This window comes from Marmota flaviventris, chromosome 12 (genome assembly GCF_047511675.1).
Source record: "Marmota flaviventris isolate mMarFla1 chromosome 12, mMarFla1.hap1, whole genome shotgun sequence".
Lineage (NCBI taxonomy): Eukaryota > Metazoa > Chordata > Mammalia > Rodentia > Sciuridae > Marmota > Marmota flaviventris.
The window spans coordinates 54999469-55019896 of record NC_092509.1 but is presented as its reverse complement, the minus strand read 5'-3'; the positions used below and the strand labels follow the sequence as shown (position 1 = coordinate 55019896).

At 39.1% G+C, this 20428-nt stretch overlaps 1 protein-coding gene and 1 pseudogene across 1 annotated transcript in view; one reads left to right on the top strand and one right to left on the bottom strand.

The window, feature by feature from the left end:
- Positions 1–20428, bottom strand: part of Kif26b (kinesin family member 26B) — a 326670-nt gene that overhangs the window by 37501 nt on the left and 268741 nt on the right. The gene's annotated exons all lie outside the window — the stretch shown is intronic.
- On the top strand, positions 14294–15068 carry LOC114087045 (protein BEX3-like; annotated as a pseudogene).

Sequence of the window (20428 nt, the reverse complement as noted above, 5' to 3'; positions counted from 1 at the left end):
CTGCCAATATTTCAGGACACAAATGATCTGGTTTGGGGTACTAGAAAAGTGCCAGAAGCTTGATAAAGGCTGACCTGTCCTAATGGCATTTTGAAATATTAAAGAAGTTAAAATTCTTGATGCTCAGTTTCAGATACAAATGGCATAGCAGGTCTCTTCTTCAAGATGCTGGAAGGGAGAATGCATGACACTGACATCTTGGATAGAGAAGTACAGTCTTGAGGTCTTCCACCGACAGGTACTCTGGCTTGTATAATGAAGTACCAGCAAAAATAGCTCCCTGAATCCAGTATGTATGTTAGAGGTGTCTGTGAAGCACTGGCACTCAAGTGGGAGATGATGAGTTGCTTTATCTGAGGGAGCTTTGGAGAGGACCCGTAGAGAACCACCCACTCAGGCTGGAGGACCAGCCTTTGGGTCCAACTAATATACCACCTGTTATGAGTTCTTATCTTGCTTATCCTAAGACCACCCAATTTTAACACTAAGAGGAGGAAGTTAATCTATCCTTTCATTGTATTCTTTTATTAAACACCAGAATTTGGGTATTTTGTTTGTTTCTTTGGGTATTTTTTTTTGGAGGGGGGGTACTGGGGATTGAACCCAGTGACACTCTACCATGAAGCTACATTCCTAAACCTTTTAAATCTTTTGAGAGATGGTTGCATTAAATTGCTCAGGCTGGCCTCAAACTTGTGATCCTTCTGCCTCAGCCTCCTGAGTAGTTGGGGTTAGAGGTGTGCCTCACCACACCCAGCTAACTACCATAGAAACTGAGGTATAAGCGCCATTTTGGGATGCCTGTGATATAGGATAATATATGGGAGAAATGAAGTCTTCCTCATTCCATCCTGGTTATCTAGGGCAGACACCAGGAGGGCTCTAGAGCATTGGTGGCAGTGTTCAATGAAGAGCAGGAAAGAAGCAATGATGTTCAACAGGGCCTGCTACTCTTGGTGAAGCAGTGACTATTCCCAGCAGAACTAGGAACATAATAAGTACCATAATTTGGATATTTAAAAACAAAAATTTTTTTAGTTGTTGATAGGCCTTTAATTAATCAGTTAATTTATTTATTTATATGCAGTGCTGAGAATCGAACCCAATGCCTCAGGCGTGCTAGACAAGCACTTTACCACTGAGCCACAACTCCAGCCCACCATAATTTGGATCTTCAATGTCTCCCAAAAGTCTATGTGTTAAAGACTTGGTGCCCAGGTTGACACTATTGGGAGGTGGTGGGACCTTCAAGAGTTAGGACTTAGTGGGAAGTCCTTAGGTTATTGGAGGTGTTAAAGGGACTTTTGGACTCTTCCTTTCTTTGCTTCCTGGCTCATGAAGTTAGCAGTTTTTCCCTGACCTGTGCTCCTGCCATGATACACTGCCTTACCATAGACCCAAAGCAACAAGCCACTCAATCATGTACTGGAAACTACAGACCTGTGAACCAAAATAAGCCTTTTATTTTTATAAGTTGGCTATTCCAGGTATTTTGTTATAGCAAGGGAAAGTGAGTCTTGTTGAGCATTCATGACAACTCTCTGAGGGACTTCAGAGAATATCAGGATGGATAGAGTTTATATAAGCTGGAAGTTTTATATTCCAGGTATAAGTTGAAGCCAATGAAATTCAGAGTTAAACTTAAATAGGTTTACCACTGTACTCATAGTGTGATAAAGTCTACATAAAATTTGGACTTTGGGAACCCATTTGATGCTAGGATCAGCATCCCATTTATCTGAATAAGATAAAATTCACAATAATTCAGCTTACTTGAGAAAGGCCAGCTGTTAACAGTAAATAGTCTCAGTAAGAAAAGTATATGATGTAACTTGAATTTATAACTAACAGAAGGTTTCATGTTAAAATCCTAACCAATCTGCTTTGATCTCATTTAACAAGACTCACTTGTGATGACTAACATGGTTATGAAACATAGTTCACTTACATCAATTACATATGTTCCATGAAAACATTTAACATTATTCACTTATTTAACAACTCATTCCTTCTTATCTAGAGCCAGGAAAAACATCATCCCGGTGATGACCATGCAGGATTAGTAGAATCTGATTTACTCCAAATATTGTAAATCTAAGTTCTGCTCAGGAAATGTACAGTCATTCCAAGGTCATGGCACTCAGGTATGACATCAGAAAATTTAATGTAATTCACATAATCAGAATTATGATATAAATAGCCTACTAATTCTAGGAAACAATTCTGAGTCAAGATTGAAAAATATTTTTAGAACCATAGAGCATTAGAGTTGAGAAATTTTCTTGGGAGGGGGGTCACTGCATTTCCTAATAAAAAGACTGTCATAAAAACAGGCGATCTGCTTTCTGCTGGAATAGTTTAACTTGGGGGGTACTTTTCCCAGCCCTTATTTTATTTTGAAACAGGGTTTCACTAAGTTGCTCAGAACCTAACCCATTTGCTGGAGCTGGCTTTGAACTGTGATCCTCCTGCCTCAGCCTCTCTATCTGCTGGGACTACAGGCATGTTCCACTGCACCCAGCATCTTAGGGTCTTGTTAAAAACAGCTACCCAGAATCAGCCATACCTCAACAATGGAGTTCAGTATAAGGAAGAGCTTTCTAAAAATTAAGGCTATTCCAAAATATTATACAGGCTACTCTGGGAGGTGGTAAGTATTAAAAAAAATCCTAAGAATTTCAATGATAGGAGATATGCTTTTATTTTGACCTTTCCTTATAGTAACTCAGCCAATATTTATGACTTATTAGCCCTAGGACAGAAGGAAAATTATTCTAGATTTATTTTTATCCAATTTAGCATAATCAGAAACTAGGAATGTCATCACTTTGAAGGAAAGCACCCCTCTAAACCACACAAAAAAGTGAGAACTAAGAAGGCAAATTAGTAGACCTTACAGAAAAACAGAAAATAATAGGTCCATATATTTCCCTGGAACCAACAGGTTGCCATAAATTGCATAAGCTAATGAAATTCAAGATGATATAAAGGTGTGCTTAGTGATTCAATAACAAGACCCTCTGCACTTACTGAATGTGTAAACCTGCTCTGTAATAGATGCAAGTGTGTTGTTTAATCCACCTGCAGGACCAGATTAGGAGTAAGAAAATGTTTATATCATTATTGCAATGTAGAGTGTAAATACTACTCTAACATTAGCTGAAGTTTCACTTCCTTTTTAAAGTCTATTCGACACAAGCCATTATCTTTAATGATCAATGTTTTACAACAGACATTTCTATACTCTTGTCACACTGCACAGGGCTTTGGCAGTGGTTTATGACAGGCTTTCTGGGAGAGGAATAAGGAAATATCTCAATCATGTTTCATTATGACCATTACACATCTTTCAAGTAAAGACGACATCACTGTACTATTTAGAAACTTCGCTTTCCTGTAATTTTATATCATCCTCAGGTTTAGGAGCATATGCTCATCCTAGAGTGAGAGATCTCTGCAGTAATCCAAAAAGGAGTTAGGTACTGATCAGGGATAGAGATAGAGACCAGAGTCATGTTGTCACGGCAACACAGAGCCTCTCTGATTTTGCTCACCTGTCCCTCCCTGTGAATTTTTACAGAATTCTCAAGAAGAAAGAAAATGAAGGCTGCAAATGGAATTCTTGATAGAATTCCAGATGAAATCTGCTTCTTGCCTGGTGCCATCTCTCGAATCCTTCCCACTACTTTGCCGCTACCCCATCCTCCAACCTCCTATGTCTCCTTAGTGACAAACTTTCATTTTCAGAACATTCCTATGCTTTTCAATGAATTTCAATGTTTGTTTCAAGTTAAAAAGAAAAAAAAACACATAGATGAAGTTTAGGTTTTGACATTTTGATGGTGCCTCTTTCCGTACCTCCGTCTGTGATCTTCCTTTAGGGTAGACAGTAGAACTGTATAGAAAGTGGATTTTGAAAATCTGCAAGTGTATTTAGAGTTCTTTCAGGGTTAAATAGAATTAGGAAAAGGGTCTAGGCTTGATGATTACATTGGATTGTAATTATGGCTTTTTGAGTCTCCAGAGTTGATTTAGCCAATTCCATGCTTTCTTTCTAACAAAATAAATAGAGACTATGCAAATATGAGCCCCGAGCTGACGTTTCATTTGCATTCACTTGGCTGGGTTCTGATCTTGTGCACATGAAAGGCAGCGAGGTGTCTGTCATCTCTCTGCTCAATCAGGCTGCATGTCCACGGGCACTGCCAGTGCTGCAGGATGACCTTCCAAGTGATATGACATACACTGGCTCATTACACAAGCAAGGATAGTGGCACAGTAATATCACCCTGCCGGGAAGGATTCAGCCTGGTTTGGGAGGATAGATGAGATGATGGAATGTGTTCCTGCCTCTGACCTCATGCTCACGTCTCTCTCCCTATGCAATGGCTATTAAGTGAATAGCATGGAGCTTATGGCAGGATTCTGATAGTCAAGGTCAAGATGATCCCTCTCCTGCCATGTCTACCTCCTGCTTCTGACCAATAGCCTTTCCAATGCTCAGTTGGGGATACTGAAAATGGTTCCAAGAGATGACCAATGAAACACTGTTGCTACAAAGACCAGTATTCACTGAGATAGGGTCCCTGTGTGTTTGCCCAGTGGGTTGCAGACTGGCATGACTTTGGATGTAATGCATTTGTTACTTCATTGACTGACAGTCAGCCCCCCTTGTAGTATAAAGAATGGCAGTAAAGATGATGTGGCAGCTTTGGACCTGGGGCTGGAGCTGGAATGCCCAATGAGGAGGAAGAAGATGCCTCTCTGTGCATCCCTCCCTTCCCTGCAAACTCTGGATGGCTCTACTCATGATTCCTTAAACAGGCTCTGAACTCTGGTGTCTCTTCTGTCACCATGTTCATCCCAGCTTTTCAGCCTGGAATGCTGTTTCCTTTCATTTCTATCAATGGAAATTATTATGGTTTGGATGTGAGGTGTTCTCCAAAAGCTCATGTGTGAGGCAAAGCAAGAAGGTTCAGAGAAGAAACGATCCTGCTATGAAAGCCTTAACTCAATGGTGGATGAATCCCCTGATGGGATTAACTGAGTGGTGGCTGAAGGAGGTAGGGTGTGGCTGGAGGAGGTGGGGCATTGGGGGTGTGGCTTTGGGATATATATTTTGTATCTGGGGAGTGCAGTCTCTCTCTGCTTGCTGATCATCATGTGAGCTGCTTCCCTCTGCCGCGCCCTTCTGCCACCCCCTTCATGGCTCACCTTGAGCTCTGAGGAGAAGAGCCGGCCTTCTATGGACTGAGACTTCTGAAACCCTGAGACCTCAAATAAACTATTCCTCCTTTACAATTGTTCTGGTTGGGTCCTTTAGTCACAGCAGCAAAAAAGCTGACTAAAACAGGAATTGTTCAATGTCCAGCTCAAATTTATAAAAACTTACTAATTATTCAAGGAAAAAGCAGGTGGGGGGAGTCTGACAGTACTAGTAATTCCCAAGGACTTCTGTCCTTGGAAATCACCTGCCTTTTCATTAAAATTTTTTTTTTTTTTTGTAAATAAGCATTACAAAAAATTTACTTTGTGTGTGTGTGTGTGTGTGTGTGTGTGTGTATTACTAAAGATTGAATCCAGGGGCACTCTGCCATTGAGTTACATCCCAGCCCTTTTTGATTTTGAGATAAGGTCTCGCTGAGTTGCCCAAGCTGGTGGGTGAGCTTGCCACCCTCCCACTTTAGGTTCTGGAATAGCTGGGATTATAGACATGTACCTCCATGCCTGGCTGTTTTAATGATTTTTTAAATGTACAATGTGTGCTATGGAATCAACCTAGGTGCCCTAAAGCAGATGAATGGACAAAGAAAATGTGGTGTATGTACACACGATGCAATATTATTCAGCCATAAAGAAGAATGAAATTATGGCATTTTCTGGTAAATGGATGGAACTGAAGACTATCATACTAAGTGAAATAAGCCAGTCCCCGAAAACCAAAGGCCGAATGTTCTCTCTGATATGTGGTTGCTAACATACAATAAGTGGGGAGGAGGCAGGGAAGAATACAAGTCCATTGGATTAGACAAATGGGAATGAAGGGAAGGGAGGGAAGGGAGGGGGCATGTTCGTATATGAAAGACAGTAGAATGAATCAAACATAACTTTCCTACATTTGTATATGAATACACGACCAGTGTAACTCCACATCATGTACAACACAAGAAAGGAATCCTAATTAGAACCAGTTATACTCCATGTATGTATGTATGTATTATTATTATTACTTCATGTATGTATATATAATATATAATGCCAGAATACACTCTACTATCATATATATCTAAAATATTTTTTTAAGTGTATAATGTGTGGCATTAAGTACATTCATTGTTGTGCAACCATCACCTCTACCCATCACCATAACTTCTTCATCTTCCCAAACTGAAATTCTACCCATGAAACAATCACTCCACATCCCCCTCTTCCCCTCCCCATGATATCCACTATTCTATTTTCTGTCTCTATGAATTTACCTTCTCATAGGTAGCCTGTTTAAAGGGAATTATATAATATTTGTCCTTTGGCATCTGGTTAATTTCACATAACGTGTTTTCAAGGTTCATACATATTGTGGCATAGATCAGAATTTTGCTCCTTTTTGCTGAATAATATTCCATTGTATAGATACACCACATTAAAATTGTTTATTTCATATTTTTATTTTTTATTAAAATAATTTTATGGGTGCCTTACAATTTGCATAACAAACCGGGCTTCATTGTGGATATTCCATATATTGTTTTCTATTCATCTGTTGATGGACACTTGGGTTGTTTCCACCTCTTGACTACGATGAATAATGCTACTCTGAACATTAATGTACAGGTATCGGTTTATGCTCTGAATTCAGTTTTATTGGGGTTTATATCTAGGAGTGGAGTGGAGGGATCATATGACAATTCTGTTTAACTTTTGAGGAACTGCCAAACTTTTCCACACTGGCTGCACCATTTTTACATTCCCACCTGTGGTTCCAATTTTTCCACATCCTTGCCAAAACTTACTTTTTGTTGTTTTGAGAACAGACATCCTAATCGATGTGAAGTGGCATCTTATTGTCACTTAGTTTGCACTTCACTAATGACAACCATGTTAAGCATCTTTTCATGTGCTTATTGGTCATCTGTATAACTTCTTTAGAGAAACATCTATTCAAGTCCTTTGTCCATGTTTGAATTGGATTTGCTCTTGTTCTATCTTAGAAGTACTTTATAGATTCTGAATATTAATCCTAGAGTAGATAGATGATTTGCAAATACGTTCATTCTGTGGATTGTTTCCAGTTTCTAGATAATGTCCTTTGATGTATAAGTGCTTTTTCATTTTTAGATAACACTGTGCCAGTCTTAGATTTTAACTAATAATTTTTTGGCATCTGTGGTTCAAAATCTTTCCAATATTTGATTTTCCTATGATAAGCCTGCCAAGAAGTGTGACTAAACATTGTCTATTTTGTGTTAAATATACTTATCCAATATGGTCTTTATTACCTGCAGGCCACTCACCAGTTAGCAGCTGGGAAGCCCTGAACACTGTTGTTAAGCATGTGGGCCATGGTGTTCCCAGGGATAAATTCCTTTTGAAATCAGAACAACTTATTTTTCAGAGGGACATGGGGGCAACTCTGTTAGAATATATTCTGAGTGTCATGAATGGTTTAAAGAATCTTGATCCCACAGTCCTCACAAAATGTACCAACTGGATTGGTGCTTGGTACAAAGAACAGGGCTCAGTAATTGGAAGGATTAAAAAGAGAGTGAGTCTAAGAATGGTTTCCATAACTGATGCAAGTCTGAGGAAAGATGTTGCACAAAGGCCATGATTCATATGTTTAATAACTTAAGGAAAAGTCTATGAAATATTAATGGGGAAATGACATTAAGGAATGATAGTTTTCTTTTTTAAAAAATTAAGAAATATTGGTTTTCCAGTGTTATTTGTTTTGTTTGGAAATGAGAGAGGTTGTTGTTGCATGATTTTTATGTCTTTTAATTTCAATAACAAATCCATTTCTGGGCTGAGGATGCAGTTCAGTGGTAGAGTATTTGCCTAGCATCTGTGAGGTCTTGGGTTCATTCCCCTTCCCTGCCAACAAAAGTTACTCATTTCTTATAATAAATGTGGTTTGAGTTCAAGGTCTAATCAATTACACCTCTAAGACTTTTATTTATTTATTTTTTGCAGTGTTAGAGATCAAACGAGGGCCTCATACATGCTAGATATGGGCAAAGGTAATTTCTTTCTGTATATCCAGGCCCTAGCAAAGTGTTTATCATAGTTGCCTTCCCATATCTAATAAATAGTTGGTTAAAGCTCCCCATCAAAGCAGTCTCCCCTAGCTTCTTAACTCCACAACTTCCAAGACTTTACCTTTTCTTTGTCTTCATGGGAGCCGTTGTTAGAAAAACACCAAAGCAGATGCCACTGCCTTGGGTTCCAACAAGAATAGTACAAGCTCACAGTCTCCCCTATGTAATGACAAACCGATTATTTCAGCCTTCCAGAGCATTCTAGACAATAAGTCATGGCCTACTTGAGTATGCAAAGCTCATAGTCTTCAAGAGCAGCTCCCAAGAGAGATTTACACAAAGACTACCATCATTCCCTTCTTGAGAAGTGTGTACAACATTGTTCCTCAAAAAAGAAACATCAGCACCATTCATGTCAAGAATTTGAGGCCAAGACTGGCCAAGTCAAGTCAGGCCCATCTGTCAGATGGGTCAGTATCATGATCCCTGGGCTCTCTTTATATTGATATTACACAGGTAATGTGAAAGTACTCAGAGCAATATCGTTTGGTCCTAGAAGTGTGTTTGGCTTAAAAGGGCCAATAAAGCCAGTCGGTACAGCCAAATACCTTTGGCATGTAGACTAGATGTTCTAGAATGAGCACTAAGCATAATTTCTGCTTGCAGTTAAGACTAAGCAGGGAAAGCAGCCACCCGTGTGTAGGGATTTTGGAGGGTCTTGTTACAGAGCCCAACACTGCTCCATTCTCAATCCTTTTACAGTAACACACAGAGAGGCTTTTGCAGACATGCTATTGGGAGCTGTTTGTTCAACAAACATGTATGAAGAACATAGGATACAGGTAGGCCTGTGCTTGCCTTGGAATTACAAACACACATGAGATATGACCTCCACACCAGGGCTTTAATTAGGCTGACGCTATGTCCTGGTTTGCACAGAAGCCCCAGTTTATGCCTATTATCCTGTAGTCCATCTGACTTATATTGTCCTGAATTTTTCCTCGCTCTCTTTTTTACTTTTTTTTTTTTTTAAATTGAACCCTGGGCCTTGCATATGCTAGGCAAGCACTATACCACTGAGCCACATCCCAGTCCTGGATTTCTCATTAAAAACAAAACAAAACAAACAAACAAAAAAAAACAACAAAGTACCATTATTAAAACTTTTATTAAAGTGAGAGGGGAGGGCTGGGGTTGTGGCTGAGCGGTAGAGCGCTTGCCTTGCATGTGTGAGGCCCTGGGTTCGATCCTCAGCACCACATTAAAAAAATAAATAAATAAAAATAAAGATATTTAAAAAAATGAGATGGGAAAAGTTGGCTAAAACTTCACTTTATACTTCCATGGTCTTGACTAGAAATATGTGAGGCGTATGCAGTGAACATAGTTCACATGTTAAGACATAATGTTTCTACTAAATTGAGAAACTCCTTATGCTGAAATGCACTTTATAATTGACATATACATATAATTTGTAACTGTGCTCAAATGTAGTTCTATTTCTACGCAGAGAAATACAAGCTGTGGTTGTCAATTTACATAACTTGAGTTTGAATATAACTGAACTACCAAAATCTTCTGATGAAGATGATGTTGAACTTTAAAATCTACCACTTCATTTGGGGACTGTGCAGTTATCTCTCTATGCTGGATTCAGCTGTATTTGAGATTTTAAAGGATTAGCTTTCATGACAAGAAATTGATAAGCTTAGATAGCATTTAACTACAAAACACATTTTGTAAATTAATCTAAACGTTGTACAAAAAAGTGTTGGGGTTTTGGAAGCAAGTCATCTAAATTTTGATTGAATTCCATTCAAAATAACTTGTGATCCATAACCAAGTGTTGAACAAATGAAATAGAAAACCATTAGGCTTTGAAGCTGGTCATGAATTGCAACTATTAAAAACAAAGCTAGCATACAGGAGGAATCAGATATAGATGACAAGAGCTCAAACACTTAAAGGACTAAAATGTGAAATTCTGTAATTTTGTTTTAGAAATTGATATGTGGGATGATCCTTCAAAACTTTAGCCCATAATATTCTTACTAACTTGAGAAACTTACCCCACTGAAATGAACTTGTAATGAGTTGGAGGGCACATTTATGAATTTATGTGCCCTATGATAATCGAACAAGAGAAATGGAAGCTGCAGTTACCAAAATGTACAGGTTTTTTTTTTTTTTTTACATTAATATATATACATTAATATAAAGGAAGACAGCTAGAGTACATGAAAAAGAAAAATGCTGTGGCTTTAAGATAATACTAGAAATCAAAAAGTTTTAAGAAAAATACCACTGACAAGGTATTTAAAGATTTCTATCACTGAAACAAAATACATGAGGTAATCAGCTTAATGGGAGAAAAGGTTTATTTGGGCTTGTGATTTCAGAGGTTCCAGTTCATGATCAGTTGGTTGTGTTACTTTTGGGCCTATGGCAAAGCAGAATATCATGGCAAGAGGACATGGTAGAGGAAACCTACTTACCTCAGAAGCACAGAGAGAGAAACTGACTTGACTGCGGTCCCTCAATCCCCTTGAGGGGTATGTGCCAATGACCTAACTTCCTCCCTCTAGGCCCCACCTACTAAAGGTTCTACTGCCTCTCAACAGCAACACAGGCTAAGCACCAAGCCTTTACCACATGAGCCTTTGGGGAACATTTAAGATTCAAACTGTAAAAGTGTTAGAACCAGTTATGATGAAGACAACAATTAAAATACATAAAAATGTATCAAAAATGATCAGTTTATTATAATGTTCAGGTAAACAATATAAGAAAGTTTTAACTTAATTCTTTAATGTGCACAGATTTTTTGGAAGAAAGTGTTTTATGTTTGAAAGTAATTTTTAAAAATATTTATTTTCTGTAGTTGTATTGGACACAATAACTTTACTGTATTTATTTATTTTTATGTGGTGCTGAGGATTGAACCCAGGGCCTTGCACGTGCGAGGCGAGCACTCTACTGCTGATCCATAACTCCAGCCCCTTGAAAATAATTTTTGATAGAATAATTTGTTGGCTCACTCTTTTTAAAAAAATAATCTTTTTTAAACTTATTTTTTAGCTGTTAATGGACTTTATTTTATTTATTTATATGCAGTGCTGAGAATTGAACTCAGTGCCTCACACATGTGAGGCAAATGCTCTACCACTGAGCCACAACCCCAACCCAGTTTACCACTCTTAATGGATTTGTGAGAAAATATTTCAAGATATTAAATAATATTAAATGTCCTTTTCACTCTCAAAAGAGCACTGGTTTAGATAATAAGTTACACAGTTCCTTTACTTTTAATTTAGAAGAGAAGTATAACAGAAAAAGAAAAATAGCAAAATAACAATAAAAATAGACTAGGTAACTAGAAAGTACAATTAGCATTGTACAGCATAATTAAACATTGTGGGTAAGATATTTGTTAAAATCCTATTAAATTCATTATTGAGCTTGTGAAAAAGCAAAGAATTCTTAGTCCCAAAATGGCAAATAAAACTGGGAACTCAAAAAAAGTAAAATAGTAAAGTTTGCCATTCTCAAAGATATCTGCCAAACCAAAGAACTTACTCAGCTTAGTAGCCCAAAGCCTATCCAACATGGGGGTTTTTATAGAAAAATTCTCCTCTCCAACAATTTTGCCCCGCACATGCTGAAGACACGAAGGTCTTGAAAAACAGTGCTGAGAAGGGGAAGAAAGTTCAAGAATCTGGAATCTCTGGCTGAATCACATGCAGGTTTGCTGTCTTACTTCTCAACAGCCGGCTGGTCCTACATTTTCAGAGCTGAGGGTATAATTTAGAGTCTACTCAATTGGCACCTATTAGAACTAAATACGAAGGCTCTGTAAGTAAACCATCCTTATCCCAGGTCTCACAGATAAAATGCCAATGCAAATGAGTAGCCTCCAGGAAAAATACAAACACACTAAGAAACCAGACACCTGGAGAAAGAAACATCAGAAACAACAGCTGGCAGGAAGAGACACAGAAACACAATGACAAACAACAAAGGGTTGATCAAGATGTTTAAGGAAATTAATAGGCTTAAAGAAATAAACAACAACAATATGACCAGGAATGGCTGATTCTGCTTCAGTATTTTAAAAACAGGAACTGGCTTTACCCTCCAACCTTAAACAACCAGAAAACCAAAGTATAAGAAAAAATGAATACTGGGTACCAGGTAATAGGCAATAGAGGAAAGTAACCTTTGAAGGAAGAGAAGCCAATGAGTAGAGCCCTGTTAAGTGGTCCAGCTCACTGCCCAGAGAGTTTGCAGGCCTCCAAAAAAGGAAAGGGAACCCAAAGAGAGACAGGAGTCCTCTGAGATGAGGGGACAATGGTCAGAATTTGGGGATGTCAAAGCAGCTAAGCTTGAAACATCAGAAAGGAGAGAGCTGCAAAGCAAGAGTGAGAGTAAGCACTCTGGAGCTCTTTGGTCGAGCACTGATCTGCATATGTGAGATAATCACCCAGGCCTCCAAAGGAAAGGAGAGTCAGACAATCCTTGGATGTAGGAAGAACTGGGGATAATTTGTGTTCAAGCAGAAAGAGTGAGAAGACTTGCTAATACATGGGACATCTAGAAAGATATTGAGGCCTTTGAAAGATATTGCTTTAATAGTGGGGTCTTAACCCTAGGCTGCCCTGTACCTGCCTCTGTTAGTCAGCTTTCTATTGCTATAACAGATACCTGAGATAAATCAACTTATAAAGGTTCATTTTGTTGATGCTTGGTGAATTTGTTAAAATAACCTGACAGAGTGAATATATCAGGTTCAGAAAGTAGGGTTATAGTTCAATGCCTCTCCATATCCTACATAGCTGATTTAACCACAAAAATATGTAGTTTATACTAGTATAGAATGGAGCTCTGAGTGCCACCAAGCAAGTCTGGTGGCACAAAAGTGTCCTCCTGGAAGTAGGACAGGTTCCCAAAAAGTTGAAGGCAGTTTTCTGACTCATTTGTTACAAAAGATGTAGAGTTCAGAGCAAATAGGCTCAATTCAAATTCATGAAAAAGATTAAGAAACCCAAAGAAAAAGGCTTTACCATTATCATGATGTTCTTATATTTATTTGTTTATATAACTGTAACCCCTATCATATAAGTTCCTGTAACAAAATACTTATAGAATGTCATAGCTGTTAGAGGATAAGAACAATTTTTCTGGAGCCACAAATTGAGAGGGAGGAAGAATATCAGAGAAGGCTCTGTGGAGGAGATATATTTAAGATAAGCCTAAAGAATAAGCGGAAAGGAATGCAAGGTTGTTTAGTATTAGAAAATTAATTTAATGATTAATAATAGTCTACCATATTAAATGATAAAAGGAGGAAAACCACATGATCATCTCATTAGGTGCAGAAATGGATTGGATAAAATTCACCAACTGGTTTTAAAGAATCTCTTAGAAATTCATAAATAGAATAACAAAAAATTTGTGATATCTCCTGAATGGGAAAATCATATGGTCATGAGAATTAATGACCTATAACCATGCACATCAAAATGAAATGCTGTATAAAAAGGCCAACAAGAGAGTACAATTCCATTTACACAAAGTTCAAAAGCAAACAAAACTAAATCTATTTTTAGGGACACATATTTAGGTGGTAAAAGAGTAAGCAAGGGGATTACAACCACAAAATTCAGCATAGTGGTAAACTTTGGGACAGGCAGGAGAGGGAGGGAATCACGGAAGAGTACCTGAGAGTCTTATAGGGCATTGAAATTTCCTATTTCCTAATCTAAGTGGTAGTCACACAGATATTTGTTATTCTGTAGACTGGTCAGATGTACATAGGATATATTTCATAATTAAAACCTGAAAGAAATAAACAGAAACTCACTCATGGAGAAAGAATATACTGTGTGTGTGTGTGTGTGTGTGTGTGTGTGTGTGTGTGTGTTTTGCAGGGCCTACTCACACATCCAAGGCAAATGCTCTATCATATCCCAGCCCTTAATATGCTTTTGTATAATTATTTATTGACTTCTTGATGAATAAGTGAATGAATGAATGAGTGAATGAACAAAGCCACTGAAAGTAGAAGAAATAACATCGTCAAAGCACAGGGGGATGAGCGGGTGAGGGGTGTACAGTAATCTCTCCATGGTTTCTATGACCAGAAAGTTGAGTGTGACCCAAATTAGAAAGCATGTCATAGGTCAGAAAAGGTTTTAACAGGAAGCAGTTCAGGTTTAAGAGAGGGGGCAAACTGGATGCATTCCGGAATATTCTGGCAGCTGTGTGGAGAACAGATGAATTTAAAATCACTGTCTTTACCAAAAAGAATCCTCAGGAGCTGCAGAGCAATGTAGCTAAGGGTGCAGTGGCCACTAGCATCTCGATACCAGCTCCCCATGGCCCTGTGCACAGGGGGCTGGCATCCGATCATGGAAAGTGCAGGTCTGCTGTGGGGGCAATGTTGCGCCCCTGCACCTGGCAGAGAGAATCCAGAGGAGCAGGAGACTGCAAGGATAGGCCCTGGAAAACCAAGAAATGGAGCACCCAGGCAGAATGGAGAAAGACCACCTTTTCGGAGGAGGTGAAGGCCATCCAGACTGCTGACTTGCAGGGACAGGTATGCTGACTTGCCCCTAATTTTCGATGGCCATACCCAATAGGCAGATGGATGATGGAATGGGTGGAGATGGAGATGATATGGAAATGTTCATGGAGGAGATGAGAGAAATCAAGAGAAAACTTAGGTAGCTGCAGTTGAGAAATTGTCCCCGAATTTTTATGGGGCAACTCTCTAATCACTAAGATCATCAAGATAAATTGTGCCTTATGCCTTGACTTCTGCCATTTTCCATGTGCTTAACACTGTGATTCCCACTGTTTTCCTTTTCCTTGTAGTTTCCTGATGTGTCTTTACTGATCCATTTGCTGTGAACCTTATGTTATTTCTATGTGTCGAGTTGGGTCTTGCGTTTCCAGCTTCTGATTCAAGATTGCCTTTGCCCCGTCTAAGTTTCTGTCAGCAGTAGAGTTTTACTCACTTGCATGGAAACATGTAAAATTAATAAAGCAGTTAAAAAGCAATCTAAAAAAAAAAACCAAAAAAACAAAAACCAGAATCCTCAAAAGGAAACTGGATGTAGCATGTGTCACTATGAAAAGGAACAGTGAATTTTGTTCAGGAAACAACATGAGAATACCCTATAGTGCAAACGACAATTGCAATTAGTCCCTAACATGGGATGTTGGTGTTGGGCTCAGGTACGGCAAGGTCTACTGGGAGAAATAAAGCTTGATAAATGGTTTGAAGGAAAATGCTGACTTGGTTTTTAAAGAGCTGACACATTTAACCCTTAGAAAAACTGGCATGTCAGGACACAAAGCTAGGAAATGTATGCTTATAAATGGGAGGCCCCAAACCTGGACACGGATTCACTTGATCTCACTGGTAAGGACTAGGAGAGGCAAGGATGAGAAAGACAAGCAAAAATGTAACTATGGTCATTGCCCTTAAAGGCTGAATATTTGCAAGTCTCTTAAAGTCTAGTATTCCTTGATCCTAGTAACAAATTTACTATAACGATCTTTATTTCTCTGGATGTCTTTTTATTATATTGAAATGAAATCCAAATCTATTTTAGTTAGAGTTCCTAGGTACATTAGACAATTTGGTACAACTTAACTGCTCCTCAAGTATAACTATCTGAAAAGTGTTCAATTACACACAGAATGAATTATCACCTCATTTGCATGGACCAAAAAAAAATCTATTAATGCTCAATTGAGCCTGAACCAGTGGTAAAACAGGTGAAAATTTATGGTTGGATAATCTGATTGAAGCTCTATTAATGTTCAAGACAGTTTCTAAATGAATTAAGCCCCAACTCATTTGTATGCTCCATCCCTTCGAATGCCTAATTGTGCCTAAATCAAGCTATCCTTGAGTAATTACGCAGCCCTCGGGGTGCCCAAGGGCATCTTGGGCTTTCTGTGCATTGGCCCAGACTAACCCAAAGCCCTCCTCCTTTGGCTGTTTTCTTTCTGGTAGCAAAGTGACTTGTGATATGATGATTAGTTATCATTAAAGATAACAATTAGCTTTGGATTCAGAGTCTTGCATTTGGCTCAGTAATTTATCATGATTTGTGTCAGGCAATCTCTACATCAACACAGTGAATGGCAGCGCAGTTGTGAATGGCTCAGACCTTGAAAGGATGGAGTATGGGGAAACAGGGAAACGGATGAGTACGGATGGGTGAGTGGGTGAATACGACAAGGAGAGAACGGGAGTCACCCACTCTGTCTGGGAAGACGTTACTACAGTCCTTGAGGGTCCCTCTTCCTCTCCAGCCCCTTCTTTCCCTTCCTTCTTTGGCTGGTATGCCCATGTGATCAGGCATTGCACTTGAGTGTTTAATATCTGTATCCCTATTATATCGTAAGTTGCTAAGAGTGGAAATCATTTGCTGTGGTTCCAGTGTCTTGTATACTGTAGGGGCCTAATAAATATTTTCAAATGAACAAGTGCGTGACATGGACACAATAACTTTTATTTCTGCTCTACATTTCTCAAATGGAATTCCTGTGTATGTCTTGTATCCTTGGTTGGACTTGATGGAATCAGTTCCTTAAACTCCTCAACTAGTTCCTTTGGTCCAGAATGCTCCTTGCTAATCAGAGCAGCATTGAGCTCTGCAAATCATGGAGTTACATTTTATAAACCACAAGGGATATAAAGTGAAAGGTGAAATCTGTATCACCCGAGTTAGCCCTGAAAATGTCATTGGAAGAAACCTGTCTCTTATTAAATCCAACACAGGTAAGATTTTACTTAACTTTCATGACACATCAATAGATCTGGCAGAGCACCTGAGAAGTACTTGGCTTAAATTTAAAGGCCATAGTCTATGAAAAAAAAATGAGTCTTTAAAAATATTTGAATCATGCCCCAGTCAGTGGGATATACAAACAAAACTGGAAGTTCAGCAACTTCTGACCCCTAATCCCTGGCTCATTTTCACACCCAAAGGACTCATGCAGGGTGGAATTACAGGCCTCTTTAAATTGTTATTTCAGTCTTATACAGAATAAGACTGAAAATATATGAATCAGGGGGTTGGGGTTGTGGCTCAGTGGTAGAGCACTTGCCTCATATGCATGAGGCACTGGGATCGATCCTCAGCATCACATAATAAAATAAATAAAATAAAGATATTGTATTCATCATTCATCTACAACTAAAAAAAAGATTATATAAATACATGAGGGTTCCTTTTTTTTAAAAAAAAATTAGATATATTTTTAGTTGTTGATGGACCTTTACTTTATTCATCTATTTATATGTGGTGCTGAGAATTGAATCCAGTGCCTCACACATGCTAGGCAAGCGCTCTACCATTGAGCCACAACCCCACTCATGAGGGTTCTATTTTAATAAAAGAAAATTATAATATACTTGGCTAAAAGAGATATACACTTTTTAAGTAAATGAGTGCATAAAAATATGACTGCCAGATTAATCTGGCTTATAACATTTCAGAACATATTGAAACAATTATCTCTTTGTCTTTGAAGTCAAAGGCAAAAAGCAAATGTTAAAACGATTATCTTTTTGCCTCTTCTTTAAAGAGGCTCACAGACATTGTCTCAGTGGGACCTATGATATGTTTCGGAGGTGGATAAGTAAGAATGTGGACTCTGATTTTGCTGGTGGAGACATGAAAAGCTGAGGGAGAGTCTTGGAGTATATGGAGGTCAGCAATGGCGCCCTCGCTAGAATCCCCATGCCCTGGCCTCAGCTCAACATCGGCTCCCCCAGCCCAGGTCGCAATCCAGCTTTTTTAGAAACCACAGCTATTCAACTCCACCTACTTCTTTGGGAGCTCAGTCTGAAGAACGTTCACAAATTCCTATTGGAAGATTGACTATTTTAATCTGCTGACTGTGGACATTCCCAAAGCTTCTATTATTAGCCAAATGTTTGCAGAAGCTTACTATCTCACACTCTGACAGCCCTGCCGTCATTCTCACCTCTCCCTTATCCCTTCCCTACCTTGCCTGTACTCAGCAAAGCTTCAAGACACAGCCTGGATGATAACCTTTCCAACTGACAGATGTCTGTTCACAGAGGAACACCTCGACACCCCTAATGGACACCGCCACCCGTGGAGGGGAGAGATGGAAACTGTCTTATCAGTCGGCTGTGCCCAGTGCCCACTTCTCCAGTGTGGGAAATGGTTCCTTTTTTTTTTGTGCTGGAGCCGCTGGCCAGGTAAAGCAGGAGGGCTTTGTGGGTGGGAGTCCTGTAATTATAGAATAATTCAGTTTTTTCCCTCAATGGGGGATGTAAAAAGACTCCATAAGCTTTTAGGCTCTTAAATGAGAAAGATTAATTAAAAAAAAATAGATTAGAGAAAATGGCGGAGATTTGTTGAGTTCCTCTGTTAGGGTTCCCAGCATATGATACTCAGAATACTAGGTTCCATTGATGGCCACTTAATGAGGTTGACTGGAGCCCCACTTTCTAAGCTTCTCCCTTGAAACTTGAGCACAAGCCCTAGGTCAGAAGAGTCTCCTTGATTCCAACATGCTTATTTAATATTTCTGATTCAGTCCAGATAAGTGATTGGGCCCTGAGTGGGAGATTTCCTTTCCCTCTTTTATCTACTTTATTTCATGTTCCTCACTTCCATAAGTACCTGGCAGTCGGTCCCAGCTTGGCAATCACAGAAACAGGCAAGACCAGGAGACTGACCTGAATCATCTCCTCAAGCCGGCCACCATTGCTTCCACCTGGTGGATCTATGCTTTCACTTACAATCAAGGTCACATTTAAATTTTGGTCATGCCTCATTTGTTATTTAGACAAGTATCGAGTAAGTACCAACAACATTCTAGACACTGTATTGAGTAGCAGTGATATTGGGAGGCAGGAGGTAGCTCTGTTCTAGCTGTATAATCTTGGACAAGTAACTCCATTTCTCTGTGTCTCAGTTTCCCCATCTGGAATATGAGAATGACCATCATGGTACCTGTGTCCTGGATAGTTGACAGAATTCAATACCAATAAAACCTTTTGAATAGCTTCTGGTACACTGTAAGAGAACAATGACTATGGACTGTTATCATTTTGGTCACATCAAGAAGTAACCCTTCCGTGGAGCTCAATTTTCTAAGTTAAGAAAAAACAGAAAATAAATACTGGATACTGTTACCTCCTTCTCCTTATGATTCAGCAAGTCTTTAAATTAGGAACCTCTATTCTATTGGAAAGATCAAGAAAAAATTTCCCCTCTTCTTGATGCCTTTTTAGTTATCTCTTCTCACGGAAAAAACATATCTTACTGCCGAGGGTGGTAAATACAACCCCGAGCATGTACAGCCAAACTCATCTGTCTGTCTCTTACCGCCTACACCTCCACCTCCCTTCTCTACCACAGCCAGTGGGTTTGGGTGTGGCTGTTCTGCCAACCTAATTCTGCCCTTTCCCAAGTTCCTGGATCTGTTCATGGAGGGGCAGAAAGAAGCCTCTTACTCTGATAGGATTAAGAGAATGTGGGGTTTTAATTCCAGACACATTCTTATATCTATTGGATAGCTGGTTCAGAATCTAGAAAGGAAAAGACGTTGATTAGTAAACCTCATAAATGACACTAAAGAAAAATAAACATGAAAAGCCAAAAGGGAAATGAAGATGTCTCCTGATCCAGTCCTCAGACTGTTATGTCACATTATCCAACAGGGACCAGCTGTGATAGACAGAAAAAAAGACAAGCCATGGTGACTTGCTGCCCAGAGGTTCTGTTTGAGTTGGGGGCCTATTATTCTGCTCCCAATTCAGTGAAAGAATAGTGCTCCTGAGAACAAAAAGGATGACCTGTGTAGTTTGCCTGTCGAACCAGGGGTTCAACAACCCACGCCTGAACCCACTGGTGGTCATGTGACCCCAGTGTATTCCCAAATGGTGCCATTGCTCCAGGACTGACTTGTAGAGAATGAGCCAGGCAGTTAATTTACTGACAATTACTGCTTGGACTATTATGAAAGTAATAACAATCTTTGGAAATTTCCATAATTAAATATGAAAATACCACTGGCCAGGGAAGCAAACAGCTATGAGGTGACAATAAACGAAAGTGAGAATGCTAAAAATTTCATTAAAAATGGGACTTCTGTGTCCCAGTGACATTCTGAGCTCA